This window comes from Cyprinodon tularosa, unplaced genomic scaffold, assembly GCF_016077235.1.
Source record: "Cyprinodon tularosa strain WSP-4 unplaced genomic scaffold, ASM1607723v1 ctg14, whole genome shotgun sequence".
NCBI classification, from domain to species: domain Eukaryota; kingdom Metazoa; phylum Chordata; class Actinopteri; order Cyprinodontiformes; family Cyprinodontidae; genus Cyprinodon; species Cyprinodon tularosa.
Window position 1 is genome coordinate 593214 of NW_024038220.1, and position 23535 is coordinate 616748.

Consider the following 23535-nt stretch of genomic DNA (forward strand, 5'->3'; position numbering starts at 1 on the left):
CAAATGAAAATCTCAAATTCATCATATCAGAAAATTAGAATATTACTGAAGACCAATAAAAACAAAGGATTTATAGAAATGTTGGCCAACTGAAAAGTATGAACATGAAAAGTATGAGCATGTACAGCACTCAGTATTTAGTTGGGCCTCCTTTGGCCTGTATTACTGCAGCAATGCGGCGTGGCATGGAGTCGATCAGTCTGTGGCACTGCTCAGGTGTTATGATAGCCCAGGTTGCTCTAATAGTGGCTTTTAGCTCTTCTGAATTGTTGGGTCTGGTGTATTGCATCTTCTTCTTCACAATACCCCATAGATTTTCTATGGGGTTAAGGTCAGGAGAGTTTGCTGGCCAATTAAGAACAGGGATACCATGGTCCTTCAACCAGGTACTGGTAGCTTTGGCACTGTGTGCAGGTGCCAAGTCCTGTTGGAAAATGAAATCTGCATCTCCAAAAAGTTGGTCAGCTGCAGGAAGCATGAAGTGCTCTAAAACTTCCTGGTATGTGGCTGCGTTGACCCTGGACCTCAGAAAACACAATGGACCAACACCAGCAGATGACATGGCACCCCAAACCATCACTGACTGTGGAAACTTTACACTGGACTTCAAGCAACGTGGATGAAGTGCCTCTCTTCTTTTCCTCCAGACTCTGGGACCTTGATTTCCAAAGGAAATGCAAAATTTACTTTCATCAGAGAACATGACTTTGGACCACTCACCAGCAGTCCAGTCCTGTTTCTCTTTAGCCCAGGCAAGACGCTTCTGACGCTGTCTGTGGTTCAAGAGTGGCTTGACACAAGGAATGCGACAGCAGAAACCCATGTCTTTCAAATGTCTGTGTGTGGTGGTTCTTGAAGCACTCACTCCAGCTGCAGTCCACTCTTTGTGAATCTCCCCCACATTTTTGAATGGGTTTTGTTTCACAATCCTCTCCAGGGTGCGGTTATCTCTCTTGCTTGTACACTTTTTTCGACCACATCTTTTCCTTCCCTTCGCCTCTCTATTAATGTGCTTGGACACTGAGCTCTGTGAACAGCCAGCCTCTTTAGCGATGACCTTTTGTGTCTTGCCCTCCTTGTGCAAGGTGTCGATGGTCGTCTTTTGGACAACTGTCAAGTCAGCAGTCTTCCCCATGATTGTGTAGCCTATAGAACTAGACTGAAAGACCATTAAAAGGCTTTTGCAGGTGGTTTGAGTTAATTAGCTGATTAGAGTGTGGCACCAGGGGCCATCAATTTTGAACCTTTTCACAATATTCTAATTTTCTGATATGATGAATTTGAGATTTTCATTTGTTGTCATTTGTAATCATCAAAATTAAACAAAATAAACATCTGAAATATATGAGTTTGTATGTAATGTATGAATATAATATACAAGTTTCACTTTTTAAATGGAATTACTGAAATCAATCTACTTTTTCATGATATTCTAATTTTATGACCAGCACCTGTAAAATGTAAACGAGTGAAACTTCCTTTGCAAGTATAATTTGCTCTGATTAATTCACCTAATAGTATACATATAAACAGAGGCATAAAAATGCTGGTTAATGTTTATATTTTTTCATTGCTGAGTTCCTATAATGCTGCTTTCAGAGGAGAAGGGTTATTTTTAATAGAAGCAAACCAATCTGTGAATAATGAGCTGAAATTTACCCTCAATGTATCACAGGTAAAGGGGAAACAGGTATGATGTGACAGAAGGATCACACTTGAGCTGGCAGGTCTAGAACGTCAGCTTGCATGAGCTAAACCCAATGCATTCAGTGAATAAAACAACACAAGCGGCTTCTATACCCTATTGGTGCTTTTAATTTACACTCTCTGCCTAGCACTTGGTTTTTCAGTCGTCTGTTTTGCTGTCTGAGAGGAATCTCATCACAGGCTCCTCTGTTGTCTGTCCCCTGTCCTTGTGTTAGTAGGCAGAGCAGCTGAGAGAGGCTTTATCAGCAGACAAGAAAGCCTTTTAATCACCAACGCAGTCTCAGAATGCAGCCATGGAAGCAGGTTCATTCCATTGAGAATGCTCGGATCCTCATCTGAAATTCACAAAGGTAGAAAATCTGGTTCACAGCTTTTGGGCTGAACCATGGAAATACAATCTATTATCTTTCAGAAGTTGGAGCAAGCATTATTTATCATAACACACAACCTCTTCTGAGATCAGTTGTTCTGCTTTGCTGAGTTGTGCAATGTTATTGTATAATTGATCACCATTATCTGTTCAAAAGAATGTGGCTGTGTCAGAGCTTAAAAGAAAAAGAGATCAAGATTCTAAGTAGAGGTCAATATTCATATTTTTACACTTTCATTTTCCTTACCAATTCTTAGTCTAGTGGCAACACTGGTTTCATGTTTGGCTGGCATTCACTGTTTTTTTTCTACAGTTTTGGGCACAATGTTTTACAGTGACATGGCAGCTTCTTTGTGGGTGGGACAGCCTAAATTCATTCATCAACCTCGGTCTCTGTGTTTGATGACTGGCTGGCATTTAGTGGTGAGGCTGTGATTCCTCATTGGCATTATTTACAGCAGCATGAGGTTCACAGATACATACATTGCACACACCTGAGAAAAGGTCATGCTGTAAGATGGATAACAGAAGCAGATTACCTCTGCACCCCAATACTGGTCTTTGTCACAACATAAGATCTGTGAGCTCTTTCTAAAGAAGCAAACTTTTACTCTTTGAATCTGATTTGGTGTTTTATTTGCCGTCTTAAAATCAGGACACCACAGTTGAAAGTAGATTAAATTATTCATTCCCAATATAACATTTTTGATAATGCATTCAACATCAGGGTATAACATTGATTGCAGGTCTGGAATCCACAGGATTATATTAGGGGATGTAAATGTAGCCCAGTGACTTGAATTTTGCTCCAAAAGCCTTAAGGCTATATTTTTCTTTTTGTATGCATAAGTAATGTTACAAGGTTTTGTTCTGATTTATTTGTTAACACGACTCACAAAAAATCCTCTGTACATAAAATATTGCACAAAAGACCCCCACTGGCTACTTTGTCAGGTACACCTTGCCAGTACTGGGTTGCACCTCATGGTGCAGATTCATCAAGGGGGATGTTAAACATTCCTTTTAGATTTTGTTTCATATTGACACGAGGGCATCACAGAATCACAAAAAGGTAAAGGTGCAAATTCATGATCTCAATGCACCATTCAACCACTTCCCAAAAGAGCTCTTGTTAATTAAGATCTGCTAAATAGAAGACTTTGAAGTAAAGTGACGTCCCTGCTATGTTTATTACACCAATAGGACATGATTCCAGATTTCTGACATGGCATCTTTCTTTAATTAAAGCTGTGCCTAGAAGATGGGGAAAACATTTTCATAAAGGGATGGACATTATAACCAACAATAAGGAAGGATGTAGAATTCAAAAAATGTCCAGTTACTAGTGGACCAAAGTAATAAGGTATCCTTTATACCATTATACCACATTATACCAATAGTCTTTTTTATGAGATTTTATGAGATTTTGACTATACCATGCACAAAATTCTTGAGTTTTTCTAATATTTGTCTTCTCTAAAAGCAATAGAAAAGCCAGAGTTGGAAGGTTTTTCTGTCCCGCTTCATTGTTGTCCAGTTCCAAAAAAAAACAGAATAAAAAAGGACATTCCTACATCATGTCAACAGAGACACGAGACTATAAAGGTCTCAGGGTTGAACGAATGGCAGCTCAAACTGTTTTTCTCTCTCTTTGCCAAATGGATATCGGCTGTTGTCTTCATCTCCGGCCATGGTTGTGTAAGACAGCAGGTGATAGGTGTCTGTCCAGCAGATCTGGATTTTTAGATGTAATAAGTGTTTTGGATACCTGACTGTATCAAGTCTAGGTATAAGAGTTAATAAATAAAGTGTCGCTCACCAGGAGTGGCAACCTCAGGTTCCAGATTTAATAAGTCTTTTATAGAGTCACAGGCAATAATCTTCACAAGTGGGTAGTTGGGAAAACAAAGGTTTTCGGGTTTGCTGTAGAGAGAAAAAGATACAAAAAATTTGTAGGTGGGCAGTAAGTAATGTTGACAACAAATAACAGCAAAATAATTTCTTCCATTAGTATTGTATAGCTGAGGTTTGACAAACTGGCTGTTGTTAAAGTGACATCTACTGTATGGTTCAGGGCAGGAATGCTAGGGGACACTTTGTAGGCTGATTTTTCAAACCCTTGGGTGTGAAACCTTAACTAATTTATGAATCACAGATATATTCCTACAAGTAATCTCAGTAAAAATTCCCCAAAAACACATTTAAAAAGAGAAGTTGAGTTGTGAGATTAATCATAAAACTGTAGAAAATTACTCTAGGGAACAGATACGTAGCTTTTAAGGGAAAGTACAGGATAGTTATTAGAACATCTAGATTTCAAACACAATTGCAAAAAAATGGCAATGAAAAGGCAGCCCTGCATCTTCCCTGTTTATAAAACAACGACTGTAGCAGCTCCTTTTCTAATTCAAGGATTAGGCTCTATGTGAGCATAACAAACCATTCCTCACCGAAGTGGAGTTGCAAACCGACAGTTTATTTTTTTACACACTAGCAGTTCCCCTGAATCAAAGGTGGAGTCAAACATAATTCATTTGTGTATAAATGTAAGCAGAACTTATACTAACCACATTTTTCTTTAATTCATTCATTCATTCCCCAAACACCAGATAGTGCTGAATCGATTACTCCAGACGTTTTATTTTTGCCACAATGAATCCAAACTAAAATCCCACTGCATATGTAAACATTCTCTTTACAAAGCTAAACAGACAGTCAGCTGGAAAACGTGTCTCTGTGTCAGTGTCTGTCTAAAGGATGTGAGTATAATGGCTGATGAGGTTAAAGAGGTTCATGTGTACCTCGGTGGGTCTCTGTGGTGTCTGCCTTCGTTTACAATCTGCTTCGTAGAGACTTGCAGTGAAAGCTCAGAGGTTCAAGGCTGTGCTCTTTTGGAGTGTTTGCAGTGTCCAGGGCTCATCAGGCAGACTGCAAAAATCTGCCAGTTTAATGTGCTCACTGAGCAGGAACATTGTGTTTGGCTGTGGCTGTTCTTATCTGCCCCTGGGTGGTAGCCTTCTCACATCCTAATTTACTTTGTACTGAAAGGGACTTCAGTTAATAAATTATTAAATATAGATCGGGGCGGTATATGGAAAAAAAACTTAAAGAGATTAAAGTAATAATTAAATTATGGGATAATATTCTTGTATGTTTCCAAATAAAGGAATCACAATCGAGACTGTTGAAAACATCCCTGAGAAAGGCTCAATATATATTGGCACTCTCTGATCAAAAAAAAAAATTATTTTCTTTTCTTCTTCTTTTATGACAGCGGAGCACACAGAAGGACGGATGTCACATGCTTTTGGTACAATCTCATTATGTTGTGCAGGATCCTTGGTCCCCTTTCTTTTCCATCCATTGCTCTAGATTTCTATGTAATTTAGGTCTGGAAACTGAGATGGCCATCACAGAGGTTTTAATTCTATATCTGGCGACTAATTTCTTATGATCTGTTAGTATTATTTAGATCAATTTTTAGCTTAATAACCCAATAAAGACACATTTACTGTTATTCTGAAGTATCAATCAATCCGCCCTTCCATCCATCCATCCATCCATCCATCCATCCATCCATCCATCCATCCATCCATCCATCCATCCATCCATCCATCCATCCATCCATCCATCCATCCATCCATCCATCCATCCACCCGTCTGTCCGTGCATCAGTCCGTCTGTCCATCCGTCCGTCTGTCCTTCCTTCCTTGTGTTGTTGATATTTATACCTTTATTTTAAAAGTCTAAATTCTTTCAATTTTAAATTAAGGATAATAATTATATCAACCATGGATGGATTTTTCTATGGCTGTTTATCATTGCAGGGTCCAAAGGTCATTGGGTGACGGCCATGGTACACCCCAGGATAGTTTCAAATTCATAATTGTTTTATGCATTTAAAGTAAACTTCACGGTATAATTATAAATATTTAATTTTTTTTAAAATAGCTGGAAGACCGAAAAAAGTTTTACTGCTTCTTCCCGCCAGGTAGAGAAAACATTAAATTTTTTTGTGCTTTTGAACTTTGACAGTTATATGTTTTCCAAGTAACATATGACAGCCTGATAAAAAGCTGATCCTTTGCCTTTTCACCACAACTTTTTGACCAAAAACAAGTGGGCATCGTAGAACAACCTAAGAGAACTTCAATCCTTTAGCAGAAAATGACAGGAATGGCCATGTCACCATGGGAAGGGAGAGTTGAGCTTCATAAATTGGAGGCAGCTGTCAGCTAGATTTGTGAAGTTCTGCTATGTCTCCAGCCAAAAAACATAAAAGCACAGCAACAAAGTGATCCCTTTGACAGGTTATTGCAACATGTGTGACATCAAAGGACAAATGGAAAAAAAAAGCTGTGGTGTTAGGAGATCTGGCTGATAATTAAAGTCCTCTCTGCTCTTTAAAGGATAATTAACAAAACTTGTTCACTATCAGAAAATCAGGTAGATGTACATTTTAAAGGAAAATGAAAGGGGTGATAATAGAGGATGATTGTTTTGTTCTTAAGAAATTAAATTTTTTCTTACCGTACATGAAATAAACTGTGATTACAGAGAAAGGAAAGATGTTAGATGAAACAGTAAAAAGAAATATACTGTAACAACAGCAGGTAAAATAATGATTTGAATGAGTCACTGTTGGGTTTATATTTAAACAGGAAGCTAACAACCGTGGCTGCAATAAAACCATAAGGTCGATTGTTGTCTTGGCAAATTTCTCCATAATATTTTAACATTTATAAGTCTTTGTAGTGCCATTAAACTTTAAGATCTATTATAAATTGAATTGCCAGCAGGCAAATGGCAATATTTATGTAACCGATATTAACACTTTTCACGCAAACAGGCCTATAGAAAAAATTTTTATGTTGCTCCTGCTGACAGTGGCTTTAGGCTTCTGAGCTGCTCAGTAATTAATGAGAGTTTTCTAATGATGGAAATGTATTTATGAATAAGCATGTCTCAAGCCGAAGGGAATATGTGTTACTGTAGAGATTAAAAAGCAGGCTCGATACATCCTCACTGTTTATATTTATTTTCTAGCCTGAGAATATGAACCTTTACAGTCTGTTGTTATAAATTTGGTTCGCCACAGTGATTTTAGGGCTGAAAGAAGGAATTAGATTAAAACATAAACCAACAATCCATGTCATAAAATAAAAACCCATTTGATACTCTCTTCTGTTGTGTTCCCATTTTTTTCCTTAAATGCATTCATACATTAACATTGCATGAAAGATTAGTGTTTTGGATTAGAGTGACTGTGGCATGTGTGGGTTGAACAGGTAAGCAGAAGCAGGAGTGTTGCTATGGTGTTGGTTTTGAAAGTACTCTTTATGTTTCAAGATATCAGACTTGCGTGGGCAAAGTCTGTGCAGTTGTCATCCTTCCGACCTCCCTGCTCAAGCTGCTTTTTTCCCTCTATGTTTCATTTGATCTCCCATATAATGTCTAGAGATGATTCAGAAAAGCAGGCCCCAATGAGACAGTGAAGATGAGTAAAATCAGAGATTCCCTTTTAAAATAGAATGTCACACTATATTACATTGAGTTTTAATTTGAAAAATGTATATTTTCTCTCAGTAAGACCAGTCTAACTGCAGGGAAGTAAGTGTATTTTTCTTTGCTATATATCTAGCATTGTGATTAAGCAGAAGATACTTTAATGGCTCAGAAAGTAGGACTCTACTTAAAAAATTTGTATTCAAACAATGACAGATAGTGTGCAGTGGCAGTGGCTGCATCGGCTTGGGCGTCTGAAACAGGAAGGTCTGGTTTGACAGTTTAGTCCGTGCCCAGAGAACGAGGATGATTCCAACCGGTCGACTGAACAGATGCAGTGGTTGCTGCCAGAGAGTTCCAGACATGGAAGCCTTGAAAGCTGCAGAGCTGACAGGAGATCAGATCCTAGCTGACAAAGGAAGACATGATACTCCAAAGGGCAAAGTCAAGAGGCAGATCCAGGTTCAGTCCACAGAAGAATTCGAAAGGAGTCCGAAGACAGGCAGGCAGGCAAAGTAGAGAGGGGCCAGGGAGGCTCAAAGGTCCAAATACAGAAACAGATCAGATCAGACAATCATTACACTATAGTAATGCTAGAGAACTCTCAACACCAAAGGCTCAAGAATAATCTGGCACTGATGGCTGGGAAACAGGCAGCCTTAATAGGAAACTGGAGGTGTTGGATCTGATGAGTGATGAGGTCCAGGGCAGAGCTACACAATCTAATTTTCTCTTTCCCTTTTTTTTAAATGACCAGTTGCAAAATATAAAACACGTGAAATAATAAAACTGAGCCCTTTCTGTCCTATATTGTTTGACTTGTTCAAGTCACTGGTATAAAAATATTGTATCACAGAGGCTTTTTTTTTTATTTGCCACTCCTTCAATTGGGAAAGACAAGAAAACTACCTTAATGTAATTCAGACAGGTTTTATTAGTAATAAAATACACACCAGATGATGGCTAATCAAAATGCATCTTATTCTACATTCTTTATTTAAACCTTTGAAACTGAAACCTGCAACTTTGATCAACTGTGACTAACAAACACCCAAGGTTGATGTGGTGCAATAGGAATGATAGGACATCAGAAAGATAATTTTATACAGTATAGAAGAGGACTGTGATGCTGTAGGAATGTTCTTTACCTTTATACGTATGTGGAACCTTAGAAAATGCATAAACTCTTGCATGATCTGATTGAAATGTCTTTATAAAACACATTGAGATAGCATGCTGTGAATTGGAGCTACATGAATTAAATAAGTTGTATTGAATTTAACTGCATTAGGCTGGAGACACACTACACCACCTTTAGTTCTTAAACATTCTGAAATGACTTGCTGTTCTTATTCAAAGTCTATTTTTGTCTCATGATTGAATTACTAAGGATCAAACAGTCAGCTGTTACTGCTGATGGATCCCGGGCTACAGGATTTTGAGACCGACAGTCTAAAAGAAGTAGTTTGAAGTTATAGAATAGAAATCATTGAGATTGATTTTGCCATTTTCTTATTGTTTTCTTGTTAACAACCAACATCCCATGTTAAATCAAAATGGCATTGTACTGCCAAAAACAATGCTTTTGTTTTCTGTCTATTTTAGTCACATGTTACAACCAGCAGTTAGTACTTGATTACTTAACTATCGCCTTTGGAAACAAGAGTGGTCGAACACTTTTCAATGACTGTAAATATGTCATTTGTGTATCAGGAGACCAGAAATGCCGAGACAATTTGTCTTCTGCTTTGAATGCAATTACTACACCAATGGCACCCCCCAGGAGTGAGTTGATATTGCACTGGGCCCATCTGTTAAACTCCTGAAGTTTGGAGTTGACACAAATATTATTGTTATGATCAGGAAATTATACAGACAGGTGGTTGGCTGGTCCAATAATACAGTCCGATACTAACTCACTAAACACAGTGGAGTTGATAATTGACCTTGAAAGAACTGCCCTCTCTCACAAACCGAGATAGTCCTCCTACATAGACATTGTTCAGGGGAAAGCCCAGCAGAGACTACACTTCCTGTGGAAGCTCAGCTCCTGTGGCTCTTTTTGTGGAAGTAGAGCCTTCCGCAGAAGCTGCTGGACATCATCTACACTGCTGTTATTCAGTCTGTTGTGTGCATATCCATCACTGAGCATGTTTATGTGTACAGTAGATAACTGGAAAAATCTAACACTTAATCATTACCAACAAGAGTATATTTAATAAAGAAATCAGATATTAATTAAATCTCTGTCTACATGTTCTGTTATCGCATTTAATGCTTATGGGATGCATGTTTAGAGTGAAGAGTGGTGGCAGAGTGTGTTGTGTAAAAAATAATGGGTATACAGTGGAGATTCCGTGAAGGAATTTATGAAAGGTTTTAAATAAAGCTGCTCTTTATTTAGCTCCAAAAACATTCAAATATTGGAAATGCTTTGGGCCCTGGGTCCAGGTTAGAGGGGGTGAGATGCCCCCCACCCCAGCCCCTCCATCAATGTTATTATTATTATTTGTTAATCTAAGAAAAAAAATGTTTTAAAAGAAATATTTATTTTTGTTATATGGAAGTTAAAATCTTTTCCTATTATTACTTTCTTCTGATTACCTACTGCAGTATTGGAGAAGTACCACCACCTGCCATTCCTTCAAAATAATTAGTAAAGAAGTTCAAAATACCCGCTGATGCAGTACCAAAAAAGTTTGTCAAGCTGTGTCATGATTCTGCCCTTTGTGGACTTCTGTTTAAGTTTCTTTTAAAGTTTTCAGTTACACTTTGATTTATGCCATTCTGTGTCATTGATTTTTTTCCATTTCGTGTTGTATTTAAGCAATGTTGTATTTCTTGAGGTACTGTCGGTGAGTTCTGGACTTTTTATTTGATATTACCTATTCATTAAATTCTGCAAGCATTTTTCCCTGCTTTCTTCTACTCTGCATTGGGGTCCACAACTACATCCACCAACCCTGATAAGCTGCTATACATAAAGCTTGCTTTGCTATTGGTCGAGATTATATAGAGAATATTTTGTTCAGAAATGCTTGATTTCTAAGGTATTCTGGATAGAACATTATTTATTTCAAGAATTGGAAAGCAGCTTTACCACACAGGCCAATTATTTTGGCCACTGCAGTATGACAGACTATAGAGACAATAAAAAATTGGCACATAAAAATCGAATTTGTCAAACTGACAGATCAAATGCTACAATTTGATAATATTAAGAGAAAATGTGTGTTATTAACAAATTAATAAAGAATATTTCTTTTGAAAAAGCATTCTTATATAATTTGTGTATCTGTAGACACTTCCACCCATAAACTGAGCAAAAAAACATGATCGTTAGGCTCTGGCAGGCGAAAGTAACAGCAGAAACAAAAACACACACGGAAGCAGCACACCAAGCAGAGTTCATCTTCCCTTGTTTTCTTTAAACCAGCAGTTCAGTGAGCTGAACACTCTGGCTTATAGACACAGTGCAAAAAGTCCCATATGCACAAACAGTGTTTCAGCTCGGTTCACAAATTGTTTGCCCTCTTTCTTTCAAAACTCTCTGTGCTTACAAATAGCATGTTTAAGAACCAGAACAGAAAAGCAGACCCAGAAAGCATCTGAACTGTAAGCAAGTTGTTTTATCAAAGAAAGTATAGTAAACATTGGTACAAAAAATTAAAGAAATTACAGTGATTAGTATGAATTAGATTTAATAATAGAAACTATATTCAGAATGCTGTTATGCAGCCTTGACAATTAGAATTTTATCAGATATTGTTTATGAAAAAATTCAGAAGTTTGTGTTTTTTTCTTAAAGTTTATTAGTAAGATTATATAGAGTCAGAGTTCCTGTATTGATAGATCATATATTTTGGAGTGTTAGACTGTTTTCTGCATTTCTATAAGGCTTAATCATGATACCCAAACAAAACGCTTTTATATAAGATAAATTGTATAATAAATTAAAATCATTTCATTTCAAACCTCTCCAGCTACTGTACGAGACATCTCTCCTTCTATAGAAAGATACTATCTTTACAGGGTATCAATTAGTGATATTTCAACCTTTCTGAGACATTTTACTCATAATCATACAATTTTCTATGAACTCTCACTTATAACTTATAAGTGAATAACAGTGAAATTTGAAATTATTTTGATTTTCTAGTTTCTTTTCATGAGCTTAAAGATTTAAGAATACATGCTTTCTTTCAGAATATTTTATTTTCAAATTCTTGTATTGTAGCACAGATTTGTGGAGCAGAATTACCAGCTGAAAGCAGTGCTTTGGTAGACTAGCGGCCCTAGCCACTGTGACCTTGTCATGTTACTCAAAGCTCTCTTAAGCACTCAAAATGATTAGCTATTGCCCAACTTGAAATGGTGCCAGGGTCAAAGCACGGTTTTAATGTAGTACAGAGTAAACTGGGTTTGGGATTTATTCCAAAAGGACAATTTACGAGAATTACTGGAGACAAAACAAGTTGTCAAGATACCATTCCATCAGTGGAAGGCAGCAAAAAATTTTGCCTACTGCAGAAAATAGACCCCTCCTCTGTGGTTTTAAATTATCATTTGGACATATCCTGCTTTACTTTTAAGCTACAACTAAGTGGCAAAATGATCACTATGTGCATAACTTACCCCTTCAAACGACCACTAGTGCTTCCCACTGTGTGATTCTGTGTGACAAATGAATGATTCATGTGACAAATGAATGGTGGGTTCTCTGTGTGGGTTGATGCACAGAAATTCACTTACATAATAGCAGCAGTCCCTTCATTTCATTGCAGTACATTTTAAAGAGCTAAATTATTTGTTTTCTGATAGAGGTAAGAATATGTAAGGTTATGATGTGCATCCACTTCAGTTCCAAGCAGAGGTCATGGGTAGAAGAATTTTATTCTTCTGCTTTGTGGCATTTTTTTAGTCTATACTGGCTCATAATTGCAACAGTCCCTAAGTCCCTAAGAAGTCTTGCAAGATTCTCAAAACTTGCACTTTGAAAATACTGAAATATCAAAAAATTGAACATGAAGCCAATTGCACATTAAATTAGTTATGCACATAAGAACAGGGACTGTTTTAGTTTTCATTTTAAATATGTTGCAGAACAGAGAGCAGTTTGATTAAGTACCTTAAAGGAAGTCCTCTCGGGTTTGGGTTGCAGATGAAAAAAAAAAAAAAAAAAGCTCTTCCTCACCCACCGCGGGCGATCTCCCCTTTTTTCCTTCAAGCTTGGCTCTTCTACCAGAGGCCTGGGAGCTTGAGGGTTCTGTGCAGTATCTTTGCTGTTCCTAGAACTGCACTCTTCTGGACCAAGATATCTGATGTATTTCCAGGGATCTGCTGTAGCCACTCTTCAATTTCAGGGTCACTACCCCGATTGCCCCAGTGACCACGCTTACCACTGATGCCTTGACCTTCCACCTGTAGTTGTTTGTGAGAGTGCACCTGTGCATGTACAGTTCATCCAAAGGAGAAATGCTCAATAGTGGTTGTGAAGAGAAACCCGAACACCAAGGCAAGCGCCTGGGGACCCAAAGCCCCAGACGCCCAAAGGAACCCCAAGAGCAAAGGCGCCCAGGAGGGGCCAACCCAGGAAATCCAACCCCCCACCAAAGGAGGAGGAGAGATGACCCGGGGGAAATCTCCCAGCCACCACAATGCTGGAGCACGGGGACAAGTCCAAAGTGGATCCGGCCATGGGCCCCGGGGGTGCCCTGGCCGGGCCCCGGCGAGGAAAAGCTGGGAAATCTAACAATTAGCTGATTTACTGTAAATATCATTTTCTTTTTGCTTGGCCCAGTAATCCCACAAGTAGCATATTTCAAAACATTCATGTACAATAATATTGCGTTACATTTACTGAATTCTAAAAAATATCAAGTGTTTACACATTTGTAAATGTCAAGGTACACATTTCAGCTTTGTTTGATACACATTTGTGAATTGAGATACACACTTACAAATGTTGTTGTATGCTTGGGGATCTCATCTTATGCATACAAGTCTAGGCGTGTGCTATTTAAATCTGTTTACGCTGAAGTTTATTGGGCAAGTGGTGATTTGGGGCTCCATTTCTGCTGGTATTAGTCAAACACTAGTATATATAGACAAGAGTCAAACACAGCCTTCAAACAATTAGATAGAGCACTGCAGGCTTCCTTTTAGTGAGGAGTTGTATAGAGAAGCTCTAATTTAATCATTAGCAGGGCTTGGTAACTGCTCACAGTACCAAAGGTACCAAAAGGCCAATCAACCTGTGCTTGATAGCCCAGAAGAGTGACCTGACCTTAACCCCAAAGGGAATCTATGGGGTATTGCCATGAGATGGATGAAAAACACCGGATCCAATCATGCAAAATACCTGAAACTCATTCAAGATCTTCTTTATATGCTCATTGTCCAACGTGTCTTGCAGGTGAATTGGTTAAAAGATTTATATCTAAGAATTATAATATAAATCATTATATATATGTTTATATATTTATTTAACATGGACATCACTCTCTCAAATAAATAAAACAATTTTTCGCAATATTGAATTTTTTCAAAGATGTACATGTAAACTCAGTTAAGCATTTTATGAGATTGTTTTTTTTTTATATGTTACTTTTTTCCACTATCAAAGTTGTTTGACTTATTGAGAGGTTCTGGCCTGAATGGATAAAAAGCCCCACCGAGTGTGAATATTCTAATGCTGTTATGCTGTGTGGCCCGTTATTTATAAAGTGCACTTATTGCATGAAACAACTTCTGTAATGTCGCACCTACTTGTGAAATGGCATTGCACTTGTTGCAGCTTTGAGCACAAAATGACATTTTACAAAGTGGAAAATCATTCTAAATCTCAGTTTTAAAACTACAAAACAAGAGAGCAAAAATTTTGGAGGGTTGCATCACAATTACTTATTGTGAGAATAGTATCAATCATTTAAAAGGTATAGAAATGGGAACATCTATCTTGCAAAACCGATCTTAGAACCAGACAGAAGCTGGAAGCTATTTAAAAGCTTCAATAGATGTCCAATAAAGAAAGGTTTTAAAATATTCTGCAGACACAATGAACAACCAAGGGTCAGAAAACCTCAAGGCCTTCATGACAAATTGGGAGCAGAGTTGATGAAAGAGGGCATGGAGAAAATGGGAGTGGGAGAAGTGAAGTGTGTAAAGATTGGATGAGGTCAATGAATTTGGTAAGTCTTAGATTCGAGAAAAACTTGAGGGTTCTATTCTTTTGAGCACATTAAGGAGGAACTCTGTTACAGAATCAGTCTGTGGTAGACAGAGCAAGAACATGTTAGTATTTTGGGGATTACAATCAGTACGTAAATATGTTTTACAAACATTTTAAGAATGGGCACAAATAAAAGTAGGCCTACCTTTTGAAATGAACAAATTTAAAGTTGGTTGTAAACATAATTTTTATTAAGTATATATATCCATATTAAAAACGTGTTAATTGATCCCATTTTTCATTCTAATCTTAAATGTTTTAATCAGGTGTTAGCAGAAAAATCCTCATACTCACAGAAATAAAACATTGAAAATCTGAGCTTTTATTAACTTTCCAAAGAGCAGGGTCACAGACATGAGAAGTCATAAAGAATAAGCATCCCAGTTTATTAACATCTAATTTATATTCAGAATAGCTAGCTGCAATCCAGAGCAAATGTTTGAGAACAGACCTTGATTTATTTAGAAGCGGTATTCACAAGGACCATTATTTCAGGAAGTGAGGTTGAATGTTTTTCTATTATTCCTTATCCAAGGCCTCCACTGTTTGTATCCATGTAGCAAGGGCGTAGGTTTGATTTGAACTTTGGTAGGGACACTATTGGTCTGGTGTCATTGGTGCTATGCAATATGCATGCCCTTTTTTATGCTCGATGTGAGCATCCGTACTGATAAGAGGAATTAATTGTTAAAAGAGAAAAGCAACATTTTGCTCCATTAATAAAAATTTTATAAGCTCTACACTCATTAGATGCTGTTTATCAATGTTTGAAGTATCACCGGCTCTGATGAATGTGGAATTAGGACTGTTTTCCACTTTGAAAACGGTTTCATTTGAACGACTAAGAGAGAAGGTAAATACAGTATTTTCTTTTGAAGATATAGAATTGTGCAGAGTTAAACCCCACTCTTATATTTGTACTTACTATTCTCTCTCTGTATCAAGCAAAATAATACATTCATTAAAATATTAACTTCACTATAAAAGTTGAACATCTGGGCTGTAGTTACTCTGTGTAGCCAAATTCATGTATTTCATCTGGGGCTGAAAAAAATGAATCATATTAATTGATTATTTCAATAATCGTCAACTAATTTAGTAAGTGATTCATCATTAACTGGAGTATAGACACTTTAAAACATACAGTAATATAAATGTAAAATGTGCCTTTCCCCACAGAGCAACCCACTTAGATAAAAGTCTCAAGAACCAGGGATATTAGATTTTTTATTTTTTTACTCAAAGCTGAATCCCTTCTTAAAAGCAGCTCATCTGAGGTTCTTCTTTTATGGTGGTTTAGCTCACAATCTGAACTGGGAATCGGATGCAGAACAGGTCTTTGTTGTCTTTATCTCTCAGCTCCCACTCCACAACACATTTGATAGAAGGATACTCGCTCTTTACTGGTAATGAAGCAAAATTGTAAAAATAAAAACAAAAAAATGAAAACAGTAATATCAACTAAATATCGGTAAAAAGGAAACCCTTTCTTTTTTAGTTGGCTGTGGCTAAGAATCAGAAATGTTGATGGCTTACAGCCTTTATTTGCCCATTTTTCCAGCAGTCTTCAGAACTCCTGGCTGACTCAGAATATTTCGTTTTATAAAAGAAAAAAAAAGGTTTTTGTTTTTTAGTGTACATGATATTCATTTTTTTATTGGGACTAGTTTTGTAGCCTAATATTAATTGTTGTAACCGCTGCATTCTAGTGTGAATACATTTTCAATGTTGTGCTCCAAGCACACGCGGACTAGTAAACAGCCAATCAGAGAGAGAGAAGGCGGAACTTAAGGCAGAACAACCAATGAGAGTTGAGTTAAACAGTGCAGCACAGTTTCATCCGCTGCTACATGAAAGGGACAGTAGAGAGCAGGCAGAGGAGCTGCGAGAGGAAAAGAAGCCGCTGCTGCAACAACTACTGCTGTAAATTATAAACATGTTGCTCACATCCAATTATTGGTCGGGACAATTAGGTCGGTTCAAAATTTTGGTAGGGACATGTCCCTATGGTCCCTATGCAAACCTACGCCCATGCCATGTAGCATCACGCTGCATAACACAGATACTGCATTTGTTTATTCTCAATGCCAACTAGGAAATACCTTCCACCTAGTGTTATCCTTGATTACAGTTTGAAATGTAAGAAATATGGCCGTTTACAACTTCTTGAAACAGCAGAAGCTAATTTGTTTAAAGTTCTAACTACAGCAATGGCTATCAAAAAGTATAATACATAAAATAAAACATTAAATTTGTTATTTGGAGGGAGAAAAGTACAACATCAAAAGGACACTAATCTTCATCAAGAACTCAATGAAACTGTGGAAAACAAGTCTGGAAGCCAACGCAAAGCCAATTGCACAAGTTACCATCAAGTGCGGCATATACCAAGGCAATCCACTATCCCCACTGCTGTTCTGCATAGGCCTGAACCCCCTCAGCCAGATCCTCACAAAGACTGGCTATGGATACCAATTCTGAAGCGGAACAATCATCACTCAACTTCTCTACATGGATGACATCAAGCTGTATGCCAGGAGTGACATCGACTCACTGATCCACACTACCAGGATCTACAGCAATGACACTGGAATGTAATTTGGACTGGACAAGTGCGGCCGCATGGTCTCAAAGAGAGCGAAGATGATCAGAACCGAGGGGGTTGAACTACCAGAAGGCCACATTACTGATGTTCAGGATAGCTACAGTAGAAATACCTTGGGGTGCCACAGGCTAACGGAAAACAAGAGGAGACAGCAAGAAAGACTGGCACAGCCAAATATTTACAAAGAGTAAGGCAGGTCCTGAAAAGTCAGCTGAATGGGAAAAACAAGATCCAAGCCATCAACACATATGCCCTGCCAATCATTAGATACCCCGCTGGTATAATAAACTGGCCAAAGGAGGACCACTGTCCAGGATGAAACAACTAAGATCCAGGAGTACATCAGGAAGATGGCCCCCAAAGACAAATGGCTTGGCGAATACCTCAGGCAGGAGAAAACCGAAAGTGAGGACAAGAAAGATGAAGGAGAACCATCATGGAGGGACAGGCTGCTGCACGGCATGTACCACAGTCAAATAGAAGAAGTGGCTGATATCAAAAAATCCTACCAGTGGCTGGAAAAGGCTAGACGGAAGGACAGCACAGAGGCACTAATCATGGCAGCAAAAGAACAGGCACTCAGTACAAGATCAATAGAGGCCAGGGTCTACCACACCAGGCATGACCCCCAATGCAGACTGTGCAAAGATGCCTCTGAAACAATGCAGCTCATAACAGCAGGGTGTGAAATGCAGGCAGGAAGTGCATACATGGAATGCTACAACCAGGTTGCTGTCATAGTGTACAGGAACATCTGCCATGAGTATGGGCTGGAAGTCCCAAGGTCAAAATGGAAGACACCTTCTAAGGTAGTTGAGAATGACCGAGCTAAGATTCTATGGGACTTCAAGATCCAGACTGACAAACTAGTGATGGCTAACCAACCAGACATTGTGTTTATCGACAAACAGCAGTAGTGATAGATGTGGCAATCCCAAGCGACAACAACATCAAGCAGAAGGAACACGAGAAGCTTGAGAAATACCAAGGGCTGAAAGAGGAGCCAGAAAAGATGTGGAAAGTAAGAGCTGCAGTGGTGCCAGTGGTAATTGGAGCACTGGGGGCTGTGACCCCCAAACTGGGGGAGTGGCTACAGCAGATTCCAGGTAAAACATCAGAGGTCTTTGTCCAGAAGAGCGCAATCCTAGGAACAGCTAAGATACTGAGCAGAACCCTCAAACTCCCAGGCCTCTGGTAGAGGATCCGAGCTTGAGGATGACACATACCACCCCACGAGGGGTGAGAAAATAGTTTTTTATTTTTTTGTATTTTTTATATATACAGATATATCTAATGCCAGTTTTTAGTTTTATTTTATATTGTTCTAAAAATAATTAGAACTTTAATGTGAGATATGATATAAATCTAATGTGGTATTGTTTTATATGTTACAGATTTTTTCCATTGGTATTGCTAGTTGAGGGGCGGGGCTTGGCTGGTGCCGATAGTTGTGGGGCCGTGCCCATTGATTTTTACATAATAATTGTGAAAACTTCCTAAATGTTATGTCAAAGATGGTGGATCTCACATGATAATTGAAATGCCCCATTTCCCAGACACCAAAAACTTTTGATTATTACCAGAAAAAAGCTGTTGTTTTATTGCACACAGTAGAGACTTAAATGGAAAATAGCGTTTTTTTTAACTAATACTATCCATCTGTACGCTGACCAGCAAAAGGTTAAACTTAGGCATGTCAGACACTAAAATCTCCACTTAGTCAGAATCTGATAAAGGATTTGCACAATGAGTTGTGACAATCCCATTTAGAATGAAGCATGTTGAAGAATGCACTTATCACTCTGCAACACAGGGTGAATGTTAATTTATCCAAAGTTTATCACAGTGCTGACTTTGAATGAAAACAATCCTGTTTGGCAGATAAAATTATCATTTTAAATGTCCTTCTTTTCAGTACCCCTTTCACCCTCATGACCTCCTCCCTGAGCGAAGATGTCCCAGTGAATTTCAAATAAGCAATATAAAGATCCCAACCGTTGGAAGGTCACAGGGTCTCAATTTTCATTTAGCCTTTGAGACCATCACTGTCTACTAAATTACAGCATCATTAGCAATCCAACTCTCTGTCCAGCTTGCTGTCTGTCTTGTATTGTGATGACATCCAGTTTTGAACGTGATTTCAAATGTTCATTGGGATTTGTGATCTTTTTTTAATAGATTGAAAATACCATCTGTGCAACTATACTTTAATGAATTAGTGATTTGAAAAAAAAAAGGAAAATTAAACATTCCTGAGTCTTTGAAGAGAGCAACCACATCCAGTATTTTTCACCCCATCTGCCATGATGAGTTGCCAGCTTTCATACTCTACATGTAGCTTGTGTTTTTTCAAACACATTATGCTTCATTTACAAACTTTTGCCAAAGAAATGTCTCTCTTTGATTCAGAACGGATGAGGAGGACAGCCTGTGGAGAGTCAACCTTCTTTCAGAGATTGTAAAAAAAAGTCCCTGCTTTTAGCAAATTTAACTTGTGTAAATTCAGAGTATAATTGGGTGCACACCAGCTGTTTCCCATCAGAATAATGAGTCTGTTTTTCTTTAAAAATAACAAAACATTTATTTCAATGCAGAATGCTCATTCCTCAGTTTTTGGTTCTCAGTGTTTTTTTTTTTCTAAACTGATACTGTCTCCTAATGTTACCATTGCAGCCTGAGGTTCCCAGATCGGGCCAAATTTGTGTCAGATTGCCACATGCCAATAAAGACAAGAAGGAAGGCTTTTAGTGTGACAGGTAGCACCCACAGTTACTTCTCAGCAGTGTCTTTGTTGGTGAGGACACAGGGGACCCCTTTATAAGTGTCCCCTCTCATCATCGTTTCACTTAATGGCTCATTGCACACTTTGATTGTATAGAGATGAAAGAACCTGACTAGGTCATCTTTTGTCCACATGCATTCTGCAACTTCATGGTTTTAGATCTGCCACTTGGATTCAACAGATTAAGGATATCTTGGACTCCATCTCAAACATATGCAATGAGAGATATAAAAGTTTGATATCTTATCTTCATTCTTAATAATGGCTAAAGTTAATTAAATCAAAGACCTTTCTGGGCTAAAAAAAATGCCTGCACAAATTGCCTGCACTTGACGAGGAAAGGGGACATATTCAGTCTTTAACTGGGTTGTAAATGTTTATTGAAGAATAAAAAAGATCAAATATGGATAAGAGCCACATCATATGTTATTTCTTCTCCCATTTGAACAAAGGGCTGCAAGGTGGTGGCTAAAAGCTTTACTCCTCCTGTCCAGTAAGTAGAGAACTCATGATTACCCTCTCTCATTATAAACGGTTAGCCAGCCTGTTGTAAGGTTCACTAATGCTAATTTAAACCAAACCAAAGATTTAACTTACTAGTTCAGAAAAAAATGGCAACATCTTAATGTCTTTCGGGCCCCTTTGCTTCCTTAAGTGGAATCCAACCCCCACAAGCTTGATTTGTTTTCACCTTAATTTTGCTTTATCTGGAAGAAGCCATTTCATAGAGCTATCACAAAGCTGCTGAAGCTGTACTTAATGACATTTGTTTTCTGTACACTGTGTATACAAATGACAATAAAAGTTGTCTAAGTCTAAGACTAGTATTTGGTATTCCTGACTTCCATTTCATGACTTCAACCTAGTAATTAAAAAATGATCTAATTATTGTTGTTTGTATCATAACCAGCAGTAAATATTTATATGCTTTGGATCAGTCAACATTTATAAATAATTATCTATATACACTACATTTTTTCCTTCAGTAAAATTCATAATAATTTTTCTGCACCACTGTAGACATTCTGTGTATGGATTATTTTTGAAAAATTAAACAGTGTGATTAAAAAAAGTTGGAGCCTTGACCTTTAAAGATAACATGCAATCAAATCAAAGCCCATGTAAGCGTGTAATATCTTTGACATGCAACAAAATTCCTCTCCATGGCACTGGAACCTTTGTTAATTTCAACATCAACCAAACAAGGACATCCCACAGCTATGTTAACATCTCCCTGAGGGGTTGATTTAACTTAAAGGTTAACATAATCCTGCTAACATGTATTAAACAAATGGAAAAAGCTACTAAATATTTATCAAGCCAAGTGTGTATTCAGTCTTCGAACAAGCTAACAGCCTTTATAGTTATTTGGATGCACTTTTACTCTTCATAAAAAAAAATATTTGTGAGTGCCAGCTGCTGTCAAATTTACATATGCTTCTTATCACATTTACCAGTATATCAGCAATGGTACTAATTCAAAAGATATTAATAATTCTTACTCAGTTTTATGTAAAAAACAAGACATTCTGGGCAACATTGTAAGGCTTTATTGGTGATTTTTATCTGCAACACAAGACATATCTAATGCAGTGCATGCACTTTTTGACTGTAGACTGAGAGATGGAAACTCATTCCTAGATTTTGATTTTCTTTCAGAAGTAGTGTTGACTTATCTTTTAAATAATTGTACAACATTGACTCATTTTATTTTTGGCATTAGGCTTTTACGAAAACTTTCTGTCACACCTGCAAAAACCAAGCAGACTACTAATGATCAGATTCAAATAAGTGCTCTTTAACAATTCACTTGATAGCATTTAATTTACATTCAATTAAGTGAAAAGGTTTTCACCTATATTTTTGAAATGTTACATTGAAACATTTTCCCCTTTGATGATGTGTCCCTGTCTGCGTTTGGTTAGAATGAAAAAACACGTTTATTTTCTTTTTAAATAGGACAGAATAAAATTACCTTGGCTTACTGTTGCTTCAACTATTCCAACAGTGCAATGCTGTTCTGACCTACACATGTTGTTTTGAAGACGACTGTTTACCTCTGCTTATTTTGTAAAACTCTATCAACCCTTTTCTTTTTTTTTCAGTGGTCTACTTTTAAACCAAGCCAGAGAAAGACAGCTCTTATCAGAAGGAACAAATTTGTAATTTTACTCTGCCTCCTCCTGAAGTCCAGAACCTCCCAGATATGTTTTCAGCTTGAGAAATGACAATTCAACAAATGATAATCAAAGCTCCAACCTCATTTTGCAGATAATGCTGCCAACAGCCCATTTTGAATAATTATATTTGCACTTACTTTAGAGTCCACTAAAATAAATATTTATATATTTCTCATGTTAGGCATAATTTCTAGATAATGTCTTTGAGAGTGACAGTTCCAGATCTCTGCTTGACAGCCGCATGTTGCTCCAACAAAAGCTAATCAACTGCTGTGAGGACATAGACAATGTTTGCCCTGTTTGCTGGATGTTTTTCATTTTAAGATATTCTCATATACAACAGCATAACACAGTTTAAAACAATACAAAAAAAATGTAGAATAAAGTCAAATAAGATTTTATACCTGTGAGCTTTTTTACTAAGGATTATTAGCAAGTAACTTGCTGATCCTCAAGTTTATTATAAACTTCTGCAAATCCTTTAATGAGAATTCCATCATTTAGTGTGACAGAGCAAAACCAAACACTCGAAGGGATCCACTGCTAATTTCATTTGGACTTTAATTTAATACCAAGACCGTTGTGGATTTGATGTTCAAAAAACAATTGAAATAGGGAAAAAACTTGTAGGCGTCAGAGGGAACAGTATAATTGAAAATGAAATCAAGAAGCCCCCGAAGAGACCTGGTAATTTGCATAATAATGCATGTGTTATTGTGTAGTCTGGTACATGCTGTTTAACCACATGAAGACTTTGAAATGGTCTGTTCCTGGGCTTTGAACCTTTTGCTGCAGAGCTGATGACTTTGCTTTCAGCAAAATGACAGGGAAATAATGAAAAACCATGTTGCTCACATCCGAGTTCTCCGTAAATTCATTTGAACACATCTGTTCCCCTGGAGTGTCATCAAGTGATGCAGCTGTGAAATGTGGAAGCATCATCTCTTAATGGATAAGAGCACAAATGGCTAACATTACCCATCAGTCTCCCATTTATTTAGAAATAAAATGAGCCTATTTATGGACTCAGTCAGCTTTCTCTCCTCAAGGGCTGACTGAATGATAAATAAAATGGAACTGTCCCAAAATGTTGGATTTAAACCGTCTATCTAATCTATCAATTAAAGGACCATGCTTTACCAGGGCCATATGCCA